The sequence below is a fragment of the Marmota marmota genome, unplaced genomic scaffold (assembly GCF_001458135.2).
Source record: "Marmota marmota marmota unplaced genomic scaffold, marMar, whole genome shotgun sequence".
In the NCBI taxonomy this organism is placed as follows: domain Eukaryota; kingdom Metazoa; phylum Chordata; class Mammalia; order Rodentia; family Sciuridae; genus Marmota; species Marmota marmota.
Genome location: NW_026000026.1, coordinates 75,461,344 through 75,474,524, shown reverse-complemented (window position 1 = coordinate 75,474,524; position 13,181 = coordinate 75,461,344). Strand labels below are relative to the sequence as shown.

Here is a 13,181-nt window from a genome sequence, read left to right as displayed (position 1 = left end):
CTTTCCCCTCTCTGAGTCAGGGTTATATTTTTGTAAGTGCTTCTATTATTGCATATAATACATTCTAATTCATTTTACTGTATGCATCTCAGTTCCCTGATGTGGAGATAGTGAAATATTCATTGCTATAATCCCAGAAAAGAGCCCAAGGAAAAGTATAGAATTCAGTAAAAGACTGCATCCTAATAATAATTTCTAAGTACCTGGATCTAGCCATACCTGAAGCTAGTCTTGTCAGTGGGTGTTTCAGTTATATGATCCACTAAACTCTTTTTTCTTTCTTAAGGCAGTGTGTCCTTCTGTCCCTATTCCCTTAAGTCTTGATGCATAGAACTGCATTCAGCAATTTTGAAACAGAGTGAATTTTCAGATACACAGTTGGTGACTTAGTGAACCAGAAAACCCCACAATTATGGCACAAAGGAACTTTCTAAACATAAGTCACTGCTCTCAACCTTCCACCCTCTGAAGATTCAGTCTTCCCAGATTCATGAACTCAATGCTACTTACTGATCACTGGGCATTTCATACAGTTCATTGTACTGAAGCCGTAAAATACATAAATAAATAAATAAATAAATAAATAAATAAACAAACAAACAATTCCTTTTTTTATATACTAATACTAAAGACAAGGATAATATAGTATCTCCATATGTTTTGGAGAAGACCCAGTTTTGTTTTCACTGTGTCTTATTCTCATTAGTAATAGGTCACATTACAACATGATCCTAATTTATTATGATTTCTAATATGGTCAGGGTAGGGAAAAAACATGCAAACTACTAGGTTAAAAAAAAGACAGGACGGAATTTCCCTATCTAAGTGATTTGATTATTTATTGATCTTATTTTGATACAGTGTCCCAGGAATTGAAAAAAAAAAAAAGTCCCGGTAAATCACATCTCCAGAAGTATCTCTAACATGTGCCCCCTTTCCAAGTTCCTTTCCAAAATGGGATTGAAAAATCCTTATATTATATAGTCATTAAATTAGAAGCAGCAGTCCAATGGGCAACAATAGAAACCTCCTAGTTATCCTAGGCTATTACAAATAAATATCTCCCATGCAACATAAAAACAGTTTGACATGGAGCAGCTGGGGACTGAAAACATCAGCAATGGAAAATAGCTTCTGTCTGCTAGCATGGACTTCAGGGGGTCCATCTCTCACCTTTGGCAGGCAGAATCTGCCTCTGCCCCACCCCCTAAACTCAGCCAGCCCTGTGCTAATATGACTCAACTGAGAAAGGGTTCTAATGAATTGGGCTAGAGCACAGTAATCACATCAGACCAGAGCAGATGTAATTTGGTCCTTTCTGGGAAAGTTCTGAAATTGAATTTTGCCTTGAAGAAAAGAAAAAGGAGGAGGAAAGGAAGTACAGAAAGATATATACATGCATATATCTCCAAGACCTACTTGCCCATTACCTTTAAGCAAGATGATAAATATTTTGTCCACAAACCCTGCTGGACCCGTAGAAGTGCAAGCCCTGAGTCTTTCTGCCCAAGAGTTCCCTTCCCAGTTGAAGTCACTCCATTCAGTGGACTCCAGAGGAAATGGGAGTCTTCTCTAAAGGTCATCTTAACAATGTGACTCCGAGGCATGAGGGATCCCTCTATATTCCCATGGAAAGCTCCTACAACCTTCCACTGTACAGCAAGCCAGGAACCTGGCTCTGCTGCAGTTCTGCTCCCTGAGCTGCTGGGATCGTCATGTACTTAAATGTCAGCTGGATCCTCCTGCTTCAGGGCAAATAGAAATCTTACTTTTCACTTATTCAAAGCACTATCACTATTAAAGGGAAACTGAACAACTTAATTTGAGTGTAGCCTGCCATGCTACCACATGTTTCAATATTTTATGAGAATATTTGAATGTTTTACCATTTTGGCAAGATCATTTACAAGGTGGCTTTTGAAGTCTATATGTTATTTCAAAATCAAGTAAGAAGATAGGTTTAATCCAGTCCAGCTAAAGCACTATGTGAAGAGTCATTGTGAAATCTGAAAAATAATCAAGTGTGAGAAGAAAACCACTCCATCTCTCTTTTGGAAGCATTGTCTGCTTTGATACCCTCTTCCCAAGAACTTAACCACAAGCAAAGAGGTTATAAATCAAACATGAATGTGGTATAAGTACCAGGCCCCTTCGCCCTTGCAGTCCCGCTGATATATGCTCACAGGTCCCATGAAAGAGACCCATGAAAGATCAATTATGTAACTGAAGGTATTCTAGTATCCCCACTCCCCAATCACAGCAAACAGTGATTTGATAAATGCCTTAGTGCTTCAAATTGCAACATACTTTGACTTCTAATTTGCTGAGGTTTCAATACTGGCTGGAATAATAATTCTCTCCATTTGGGGGGAAAATAGGTTGCAATTGATTAGCCATATGTGGGAAGAAAACTATTTCATTCTAAGAAAAGTCTGATTTATTGACATTTTAAAAAGCAGAAAACCTATTCCCTTTTGGTAGAGTTATTAACTACTTGCTGGTCAAAAAGTTTAATAGCTCCACCTTATTTCTGAATAAGCCATTGCTGAATTTGTTGGATATTATAGCATTTTTTTGGTGTCTGGCACATAGAGAAGGTTTGCTAAATGTCTGATGAATGAATGAATGAACTAAACACATATATTGAATTATTTAAGTTGACAAAAAACACGGCAGAGCAGATCTCAAGTTCCACAGTCAAGTCTCACAATTTGTCAGCTGTGGTGTACTGGAGAAAAAAATCTGAGACTCTGTTTCCTTATCTGAAAAATAAGGTGAATAGTCTCTTCTTCACCGATCTTTTAAGAAAATTAAATGAAGTAGTTAATATATATGATATTTCATAATTTGTGTAATACAACAAGCATTCTGTTCATTCAAACTCTTCATGGTAGTCCTTACTGAGAAGAAGTAAAAGAAGAAAGATGACAGAATATTTCTACCCTATGAAAAATTCAAGCCCAGCTGAGTGAACATGACTTAGCAAACTCACAAAGTGCTTATGCATTTTTAAAAGAGGCAGCTCTGCAATCTACCCACACTTCAAACTCTCCACCTGCTAATGGCTGTGCGCACAATGCACATCATTTACAGCAACAGCTGGGAAAACTGCTTTCTCCTGTCTTTTCTGTCAATGATGTAGGAGCCTTCCAGTCTGGGAACTAGGTGGCCAGATCTAATTTATCAAGGCTGCTGAAAGACTTTCTTGGTATCCCAGTTGAAAAGTCAATAATGGCCAAATTGATGTTTTTATAATTCTGCTAACCTTGGAAAAGATATTGCAAAGTGGAGATTGGTAATAGGCAGACTGTGTAAGCTTCTGGAAAAAGGAATGCACCTTCAAGTTTGGCAGCCTTTCTTATTTGTGGATGATCTTTTCCACTCACGGCCATTTGGCCTTGGAAGGGCCCAGCTGGGGTTCCTCATCAGGAGGTGGTGTGTATGGACAGGAGCAGCTAAACCACCCATATCTCAGTCAGAACCAGTCAGAAAGATAGACACCCTACCAGTTATTTTAACAGGGGGAAATTAATATCAGAAATTGGTTAAACAGAGATTGGAGGAGTGAACACACAAAAAGGTGATACGAAAGAGAAAAAGATAGTGACTGCAGGGTGATAGAGAATGCAGTTATTAGAGCCCCAAAGCTTAGGAGAAGCATCCTGTGGAGGAGGGACCCAGGCGTCTGAGAAAAGCATGCTGCTCTGCTGGTGCTGGTACCTCTGAAATGGGAGCGGAGAAAAGAAAACTGAAGCCAACTGCTTTTGGAGTAAAGAAAAGCTGGGTTGATGCTCACAGGCACAAGGAACAAACTAGAAGCCTTCCTTCCCCTCCTGTCTCACAGGCTTCCTCTAGCAGCCCCTACTGACAGAACTTCTTGGGAAGCCAGCTGGGCAAAGGAGCAGTGGCCAGTGCAGTGCACCTGGATCCCACGCCTGACATCACACAGAAGAGTGCATGGGGTGGATTTGGAGCTGAGACACACCCTAATAACCAATACACTAAAGCTGCAAGGGATTTAAAAAAATGGAAGACTGCTCTTGATCTGCTAGAATGTTTCGTCTCATAGAGGAGTTAGGAAATGGAAATAAAAGAAAGCCATGACCTCAGTTCAGATCCTGCCCTGCTGCCTGGTCATACCTCGGAGTTTTAGATTTCCTCTTCTTTTGTCAGCACTGCATACCTACCGATTGTCACCTGCATAATTCTACCTCAACCTCATGAACTCAGCCAAAATATAACTTCTCGAAGTGATCTTACCTGTTCATCCCCCCAATTTAAGCTTCCACTAATCCCCTGGCCTTTGCTTTCAAAACACTATAATGTATAATTATGGTTGTTTCTAGGTTTATTGCTTTGATGTCTGTTTTCCACACTGGGCTGTAGGGGCTGTGCTCATTTCCTTCTGAATTCTAGTGCACACTGCCAGGCACACACAGGTCAGGCTGTCAAGGCAGGTGGTAGTAGGTGCTCAGTAAATACCTACAGAATAAATGAATGGAACAGAAGACTAACTGAAGCTCTATATGGAAAGTTTAGTTGTGTGTGTGTGTGTGTGTGTGTGTACCCAAGAAATTAAAACTTTCACCATAAAAAAGGATAGAAAATTCAGATATGCTAAGGTCATTAGAATAAAAGATATTTAGGTATATCACTAGACATTAAGTGACAAAAACATGCTAACAAAAATAATGGCAATTCCAAAGGCCTATCCAAAAATTTGAAAGCATATGTTTGCATCTGCATGCATGTATATGTGTAAATTAATCATCACCTATAATTATTTATTAATGTAAAAATCCCTAATATATTACATGCTTTAAATAAAAATTAACTTTTCTAAGCACTCCAATTTTAAACACTCTATTTTTCACAGTTTTCATATTTTGAAATACTCAGACATACCCTCCCAGTTCAGATTTTTTTACCTGCAAGGTTTTACAGCAATGCAATGATTTGCATAAAGCATGAAATCCTAAATTTTCACTCCCTGGTATATTGTCCTGTTCTTTCAGGCATCCCTTGACAACAGCATATTTATTCCATTTTCCAAGTCATTATGTTCTTTTCTTGTTTCCTTTCTCATTTTATTTCTTCATCTTAGCATTAGCTTTTTTTTTAACAACAACTTGGCTATCGCTACCCTAAATGTCCTGATTTAATTGCTTCAAATTCTTTAGCCCATCTTCACCTGTTTTCCCTAGTTTCCTCTTTATTATAGAGATTCCCTTTTTCTTTGTTCTTCACCATTTTGTGTAAACTGGAATGAAGTCCCCCAATGCTTCACTTCTCTCAATCAATATCTAGGCATCTTCTCTCAATCCCCAGTTCATATGCGAAAGAGCCCTCCCAACCACAGTGGGTGATTCAGGTGCAAGCATTGGTTCTCTGTGAGACCATGGGGGGCCAAGTTGGGGAGCTGAAAGTGTGATATCCATCTTCAGTACGAGCTGGAGAAGACACTGGTGTAGCAGTAAGCAGAACAAGGTAGGAACAGCCCAGCAATGGTGAAGAGAAAGAGCCCTACTTCTAGGAGCACATCAAGTTGACCCACTCCTACAGTTATAGTTTTATAAGCCTAAAAACTCTCTTTTTGCTTAATCTAGTGAGTATTAATTTTATGTTATTTACAAGAGTCCTGAACACTATGTCAAATTCATATAAACATACTTAATATCTGCTCAGTTTGTCCTTTTCATCCTCTATTATGGTTTAGATTATTTGTCCCTCAAAAGCTCATGTGTCAGATAATGCAAGATGGTTTAGAGGTGAAATGATTGGGTTTTGAGAACCTTAACCCAATCCATGAATTAATCCCCTGACAAAAATAAATTGGATGGTAACTGTAGCCAGGTAGAGTGTGGTTGAAGTTTGTGGGTCATTGGGGGCATGCCTTGGGGGATATATTTTGTATGAGGTGAGCGGAGACTCTCTCCTTCTGCTTCCTGGTGTGACGTCTTGAGCTACATCTACCCCCCGCCCCCCAAACACACACACTCTTCCACCATGATGTTCAGCCTTACCTCAAGCCCCAAGGAATGGTCTGGCTCCATGGGCTGAGATCTCTGAAACTGTGAGCCCCCAAATAAACTTTTCTTCCTCTAAAATTGTTGTCAGGTCTTTTGGTCACAGCAGTGAGAAAAAAACTGATGAAAATACCCTCTAGGCTCATATAACTCCAGAATTAAGGCTTTAGGGAACAAGCACTACTATTGTTAAGCTACTTATTTATAATGTTTCTCCTCTAGAATGGCAGCCTCTTTGATACACTACTCCAAACAAATTGACTAACATCTAAAAAGGGATATTGGGGTTCTCTTGCCACCTGTTGTACATAGAGATTCCAATAGTGAATAATGTCATAGTTATCCCTCCAAAATAAGAAACATAGTAATATAATAATAATATATATAATTTATCAATGATGCCCTGTTTGCCTGTTATTATGCTCAGCAATTGCCATGAGTTAGTCTTCACAATAATTTTCTCAGGTGATATTATTGTTTATTTCTTTCCACAGAGGAGGAAACCATAGCTGAATGAGGTGAATTGCCTGACTCAAGTTATAAAGTAGACAAATGGTAAGAATTCAAACCCAGATCTATTTAAATGCAAAGCTTCTGCTCATTTTGGTGGATACGTGATCCAATATCATGGAAATTTTCTGTAAGAGATATTTAAAAGTACTGACATCCTGAAAAGGTTAGAGTTGATTTTAAGACCTGACCATCCAACTGATTCCAACCCTTCAGCAATTTCTAAAAGTAATCAACTAAGAACAACTTGAAAGTCCAGGCTTTCTTAGGTCTTTTATCTTTATATATGTAAGAGATTTCAATTCCCTTCCCCCAGTTCATTGGAAATAATTGAAAATGACTGAAGGAAGCATGAAGCATCCCTGATGCTTTCTCTGATGTGGGTGCATCACACACATCCTTCCACCTTTAGTCAGTTTTACTAGGGCTGCTCTGGTAGCAATCAGTGGTGTTTGAAGTGTGCACTTAATTAGCTCATGAAAAAAATCCCTTTGCCAGTTAACGAAGATATAATATTTGCTAATACTGCTTAATGAATATTCAACAATGAACTAGCATGTGATATCTCCTTAAAGGGAGAAAAAAGCAAACACAACAATCTATGTTTATTGGCAAATGCAAACTTAAACTTCTATTGATCCTCCTGATGAAAAAAAAAGTCAAATTACCCCAGAGCAATTGTTCAAGAGCTAGAGAACCCTATGAATTTTATGAGACACAGAGATGAAATAAAAGAACTGTCTTAAAATATTTATGAGTCATAAATTACTTTGAAGGAAGTTGGGCTGACCAGAAAATTTTGAATGCATGAGACTCATGGCAATAAGAAGGCCAACTGGGATTGCAATGCAGAACAGTACTGTTGGTGGACCCAGATGTCACGGCAGTGGTTTGGAAACAGAATTGTAGTGAGTCATGGAAGGGACCTGGAAGCCACTGACTGCCTCATTTTATAATGAGGAATCCCATAGCAGTGTGCATGCCCAGCTCCTTTCTGGAACTGTTTGGGACTATTCCAGGGACACAGCTGGGAAGGTGTGGAGCCATGTGGGTAAAAGGTAGATAAATCATACCCAGATGGAGGATTTCCCATCTGACAGTCTATCGTTTGGGTGTGTGGCTCTTAGAAAGAGACTATTTTTTTTTTGTTGAGTACAGTGACGTTAAATACATGACAGGGGAGTTTGGAGTAAGAAGTTTCCTGCAACGTGACTGTACATCTAATCCAGAGAGAGGGAGAAGCTACATGAAGATAACACTAACCTACATTTGTCCAGCAGCTCCCTATGTTAGACACTGGGCTGCTCACTTCACCTGCACCATCTTGTGGGATCCTCACTGCCAGGGAAGGGAGGTGGAACTATGATGCCTGATTCCTACTCCCTAGGGTAAATAGGTAGCTAGAGAGGACACATGGTTCCTAGGTACCAGGAAAGCTGACATTCTATCAGAGAGCTACTCATAATTAATATTTTTAAAACCTTTCTTTTTTAATTGCATATGCCCTTTAAAGAAGTCCAAATCTCAGACACTGCCATGTGAATTAATTTACTGCACTGCTTGTACCCCACCCAGGAGGAAGCCTCGGAGCTCACATTAGTGAGCTGTCATAGTCTGGATCTAAAAGTGTCCCCCCAAAGAACTCAAGTGTTAGGCAATGCAAGAAAGTTCAGAGGTGAAATTATTAGATTATAAGAGCTGTAACCACATAAGTGAATTAATCCAGCCATTGAATTTACTACTGAGTGATAAATGAAGGCAGATAGGATGTGACTGGAGGAAGTCACTAAGGCAGGGGTAGCCTGGATAATATCATCCACAGCTCTTTACTCTCTTGCCATCTCTGCTCCCTAGCTGCCATGAGCCAAGAAGCTTTATTCCACCACATCATTCTGCCATGTTCTGTGTCACCTCAGGCCCAGAGCATAGGAGTTGGTTGACCATGGACTGAGACGTCTGAAGCTATGAGTATTTTGGTCACAGCAATTAAAAACAGGCTAACATGGGGTCAGTGCCTGGAAAATGGTACTTAGAATTACTTGCTGAGTTAATGAACTGCAAACACCTGTTATGTGCCATGTGTGATGCTAAGTGATGTACAAATATTTCATTTATTCTAACACTGAGTCAGGGTGTCTCAACCTCAGCACTATTGGAGTTTGGGATCCATAATTTCGCATGGGAGACTGTTCTGTGCACTGGGGGATACGTGGCAGCATCCCCACTCTCCATTCACTGGTTACCAGTAGACCCCCTCCTCTCCTCAGTCAAGACAATAGAAAATCTCTCCTGACACTGCTGGGGGTTGGGGGGGGGCAAAATCACCTCTAGTTGAGAACTGTTCTTCTGAAATAAATATTATTATTTTATGGATGAGTAAACTAAATTTCATAAACTTTTACTAAATGGTTCACTGTTTGCAAAGCTAATAAAAGGCAAAACTAGGATTTGACCTTTGGTTAACTCTGCCTGTTCCAATACTATTTTGATGCTCCAGTAAAACACTGCTTTTCTCTCAGAAGCTTCTCGAGTAAAGACCCAACCATGCCATTTCTAATAAGTTCCCAAAGAAGCTCAGTACAAAACGATGAAGGGAATTGAATGGTCCTTTCACTTTTCACAAAATGGGAAGAATGCTTCATTTTCACCAGGCTGTCTTCAGATGATAACAGAGTAGAAAGACTTACAGAATTTAGCAGCTCTGCCTAAGCAAGTATCTCTGCTTATTGGCCACTAATTAAATGCTAGTCTTTTAATTAGGATTTCAAAATAGGACAAAAGTAGAGCTAAGTAAAATTTTTTCCCATATAGCCAACAACTATATTATGCAACAATAATGGTCAACATTAATTGTTAACTGCCTTGACACACGTTATTGTCTGCACTTTCCTCTCAGAGGCTCATTTGAGATAGACAGCATCCCTGTGAAGAGGCTCTGATGACATTCACATTTTGCAGGAAAGCAAACTGAGGCACAGAGAGCTTAAGTAACTAATGCAACATCTTAGTCATCTTTTAAGATGGAGCTGTGATTCAGACTCAGGCAGTCTGAACCCAGAATCTCCACAGAGAGGCAGGCAGCAATGTGCACTACTTCAGACTTTTTGCTTCAACTCAAAGAAATAGGAATGGAGTACAGTTCTGCTGACGTCTTGCAGTTTCTTCATTGGAAAATGTTGGGAAAAAAACAATACTTTTCCGGTAAAAGAGTGAGAACTGGATGATCTGATTTATCTACAGAGTGGTTACAATGCCTAGAACATAATGATGCTCGTTGAACAATGTTTTTTAAAAGGCAGTACATTACTTTTTATACTTTACTTGGCAATGTTAATATTAATCACCATGTTTGAATACTTAAAAAAACACAATGAAGATAACTAAATAGATAATTTCTTGTTTCTTCTACTTTTTTTTTGAACATATATATGTCTACCCAAAGCATCTTTCATATTACTTAACCAGTATCTCTGCTTTGTACTCTCATCATGGGATATCTACCAAAGAATTGATTTCATTTGCATAGATTGATAATATTGGAGGAAACATCACTTAGGCACAAAGCAATTCATGTAGAAACCTTCCTCCTCTTGGCACAGTGGGAGAAAGTTAGCAATATTTGACCTACAGTGACTGACGCTATGGATGAGAATGCCTGAAAGAGGTGCTAAATTGTGCATTATGAGGAAGATCTGTTGTTAACCCTTTATATGGATTTCCCTGTCATTACTACATCATATCAGTATGATGTATCAAATCTTTGGGAGATTGCTTGATTCCTGCCAGAGGAGGAGAAATATTCTTCAAGCATGGAACCCACCATTACCTACATGATTGATTCACTTAAAAAGAGTCTTTGAAGTAGTTTGCTGATGTATTCTATGAGAAATGAAAACCAAGGAGTGTAGCCAAAATAAATTAGCACTAATAATATTCAGACTAGGGGGGATAGAAAATAAATAATATGAGCCCGTGATAACCATGGGGAAGATCGAGAGATATTTCAGTTCCATCTTGTTTGATCTCCATTTATTAAACATATTCTTCTACCTATGTTGATAATTAAACCCTTGGCAATACACTCTTAGTCATTAACATTTAGAAAATAGATGGAAAAGACATTAAAAAGGAGAGAGAGAAGGATTCCAGATTCTGGTGACTGGACTTTTCACTCTACTTTTCTTCAGACAGAAAATGTGCTCTTTATCATCACATTTCATTGATCCTAAGGGAGACAAGGTTTCCTGAAGGGGGGGGGACACGTTTAATTCTAATTAAAAGCTCCAAAGTTAAGCAAATGCTTCATCAGATTATTGAGTTGACAGTTACTGAATCATTTGATTTAGAAATGTTCTAAATTCTATTTCATAACGTTGGTTACCTTGGCCTAGCGTGAGAGGACTTGGAGATTGGAGAGGAGGGAAGGGAAGAGAGTAAGAGGAGGAACAGAAATACAAATAGTAGCATCAGAGACAAAGAAATACAAATACTGGCACCAAAGTGAAGATTAAGGAAGTAAATATGAGATAGTAAAGGAAGCTAGAAGGAGGCAGCAATGGAAGAAACATGGAGGTAAAATAAGAAATGCCGGGGCAGGCCACGGACGCCTAATCAATTCCCAAGAAGATTCTGGAAAACAGATGACATGACCCAGAGTTGCATTCGAGAAAAGTAAAATTCAGTTGCCAAGACAATAGTGCCAGGGCTCCCAGTGTGACTTCGGGGAGTTAGCCAAGTTCCCACAGTCTTGCTGGAGGAAATGTCATCTGGTTTCAGACAAGAATGAGGAATAAATAGAGTTTAGTTAAGGAGAAAAGACTTGTAAAGATTGTGTGAGATATCAAAAATAGTGTTCGCTAAGCCAGGGGTGAGAAAAGCATGCCGCATTCAGGATGCGAGAGCAGTTCGCTGGTGGCTGAGGTGCAAAGGTTGGTTGGCCGGCCAAGGCAGGAGATAGGTAGAGCTGGATCAATCTTTTAGGAACCACTGGAGAGTGACCAGATTATCAGTGTGGTTTAAAAGGGTGGAGAATGGATAGCTATAAGAAAAGATGGGGGTTAGAGATGAGTTAGGAGACTTAAAATAATCTAGGTTAAGCAGAAGTCATAGCAAAAGCTATTGGTACACAATGTGGAAAGAATCAGCCAGACCCCAGAGCTTTCTAAGAGGTAGTGGTTACTGATGTGGGTGAGAGGAGGAGAGAGGGCAAGGAGTGCTCCCAGAGGTTCTTGGCTTGGGTGGTGGTACATGGTGCTTTCATTCTCTGAGGCAGACACCTGGGAAGAGGAAGAGGTTGTGGGAGAATAAAGATAGGAAGATCAGTCATCGGGGACTGTAGAGCACCTAAGTTGATACATCCTAGACTCTTGTCTTGAAGACACTATTGTAAATTCTTTCTTCTCCTGGAATTCCATAAAGATCTATGTTTTGATAATTCTGTGCAACATGCATGTAATCACACCAATGTAAGCTCAGCATAAGGCAAAACAGAAAACTAAATTCACAAAATGAATGCTGGGTAGCTTACTTTTTTCCTTTTGTGGTAAGAGAATTAATCTTACTCTTGTTCTAAACTTGTCTGTCATGAGACTATTAGTTATAAACTTCTGAAAAGTAAGTTCCCTTTGAAGGAGAGTGCCTGGCTGAAAATTAAGCTCATTTCACTTTAGCAAAGATTCGAGAAGAGCCACAACTTAGCAGAAGATGAGAAATCATAACACCTGGTATTTGTATTCATTGTACCTCATTTGATCTCACATTTGTTCACTCAGCACCCAACTAATACTTGTTTGCTGTCTGCCAAACACTCTGTGGGTATACAGCTGGCCACATGGAGTTGATATTCTAGTAAAAAGTTAAGCAAATAAACAAATGAGAGGTAAAATTTCAAGTACTGTTGAGGGCTGTGAAGAAAATAAAACAGGATATTATATGGTGGAGTAAGTTGAGGTGAGGTAGCTGTAGTCAATAGGCTGGTGGTCAGATGACATCTACAGGTAAATTGATATTTGTATGAAGACCAAATGTCTAAAAGAAGCCGCCTATGATGATCATATAGAAGCCATTACTGGTAAAAAGAACAGCATATGCAAAGTCCTGAGGTGAACTAAAATGATAGTGCAAGAAATAGAAAGGAGGCCTGCATGACCTAGAGCATGATTAAAGGGGAGAAATATTAAAAGATGAGATTAAAAAGGGAGGCAGGAGCTAAATCATGTAGGGCTTCAAAGGCTGCACTATGGAGGTAGAATTTTGAATGAGGGCAAAAAGGATGTTTTCACCAAAGAAGTTACATTATATAACTGTGCTAATCATAAGCTTCCTCTGGTTGCTACCTAGAAAATAGATTATGGGTGAGTGAGAATTGAGGTAGGAGGGCCAAATAGGAGGCCATTACGGACATCCAGGTGAAAGAAGATGGTGACTCCTAAGAGTGAAGAGGAAAGCGAAGAATATATGATGTAGATTTCCTGGTTCCCCTTTTATGGATGAGGAAAGTGAGGCTCGTGGATTAGTTATCTCAATATCCTGATGATTTACAAGAAGATGCACTCTCTGTCTCCAGCTCCTGAATACCAAGCATTTACTTGGTTAGTCCTTTTGCTGATCTGCACCTGTTGGGGTTGCTTGATTGACTTTGCAAAC

General features: G+C 39.3%; 1 protein-coding gene across 1 annotated transcript in view; it reads right to left on the bottom strand.

Moving 5' to 3' along the window:
- Kctd16 (potassium channel tetramerization domain containing 16) overlaps positions 1 to 13,181 on the bottom strand; it is a 253,648-nt gene that overhangs the window by 3,643 nt on the left and 236,824 nt on the right. The gene's annotated exons all lie outside the window — the stretch shown is intronic.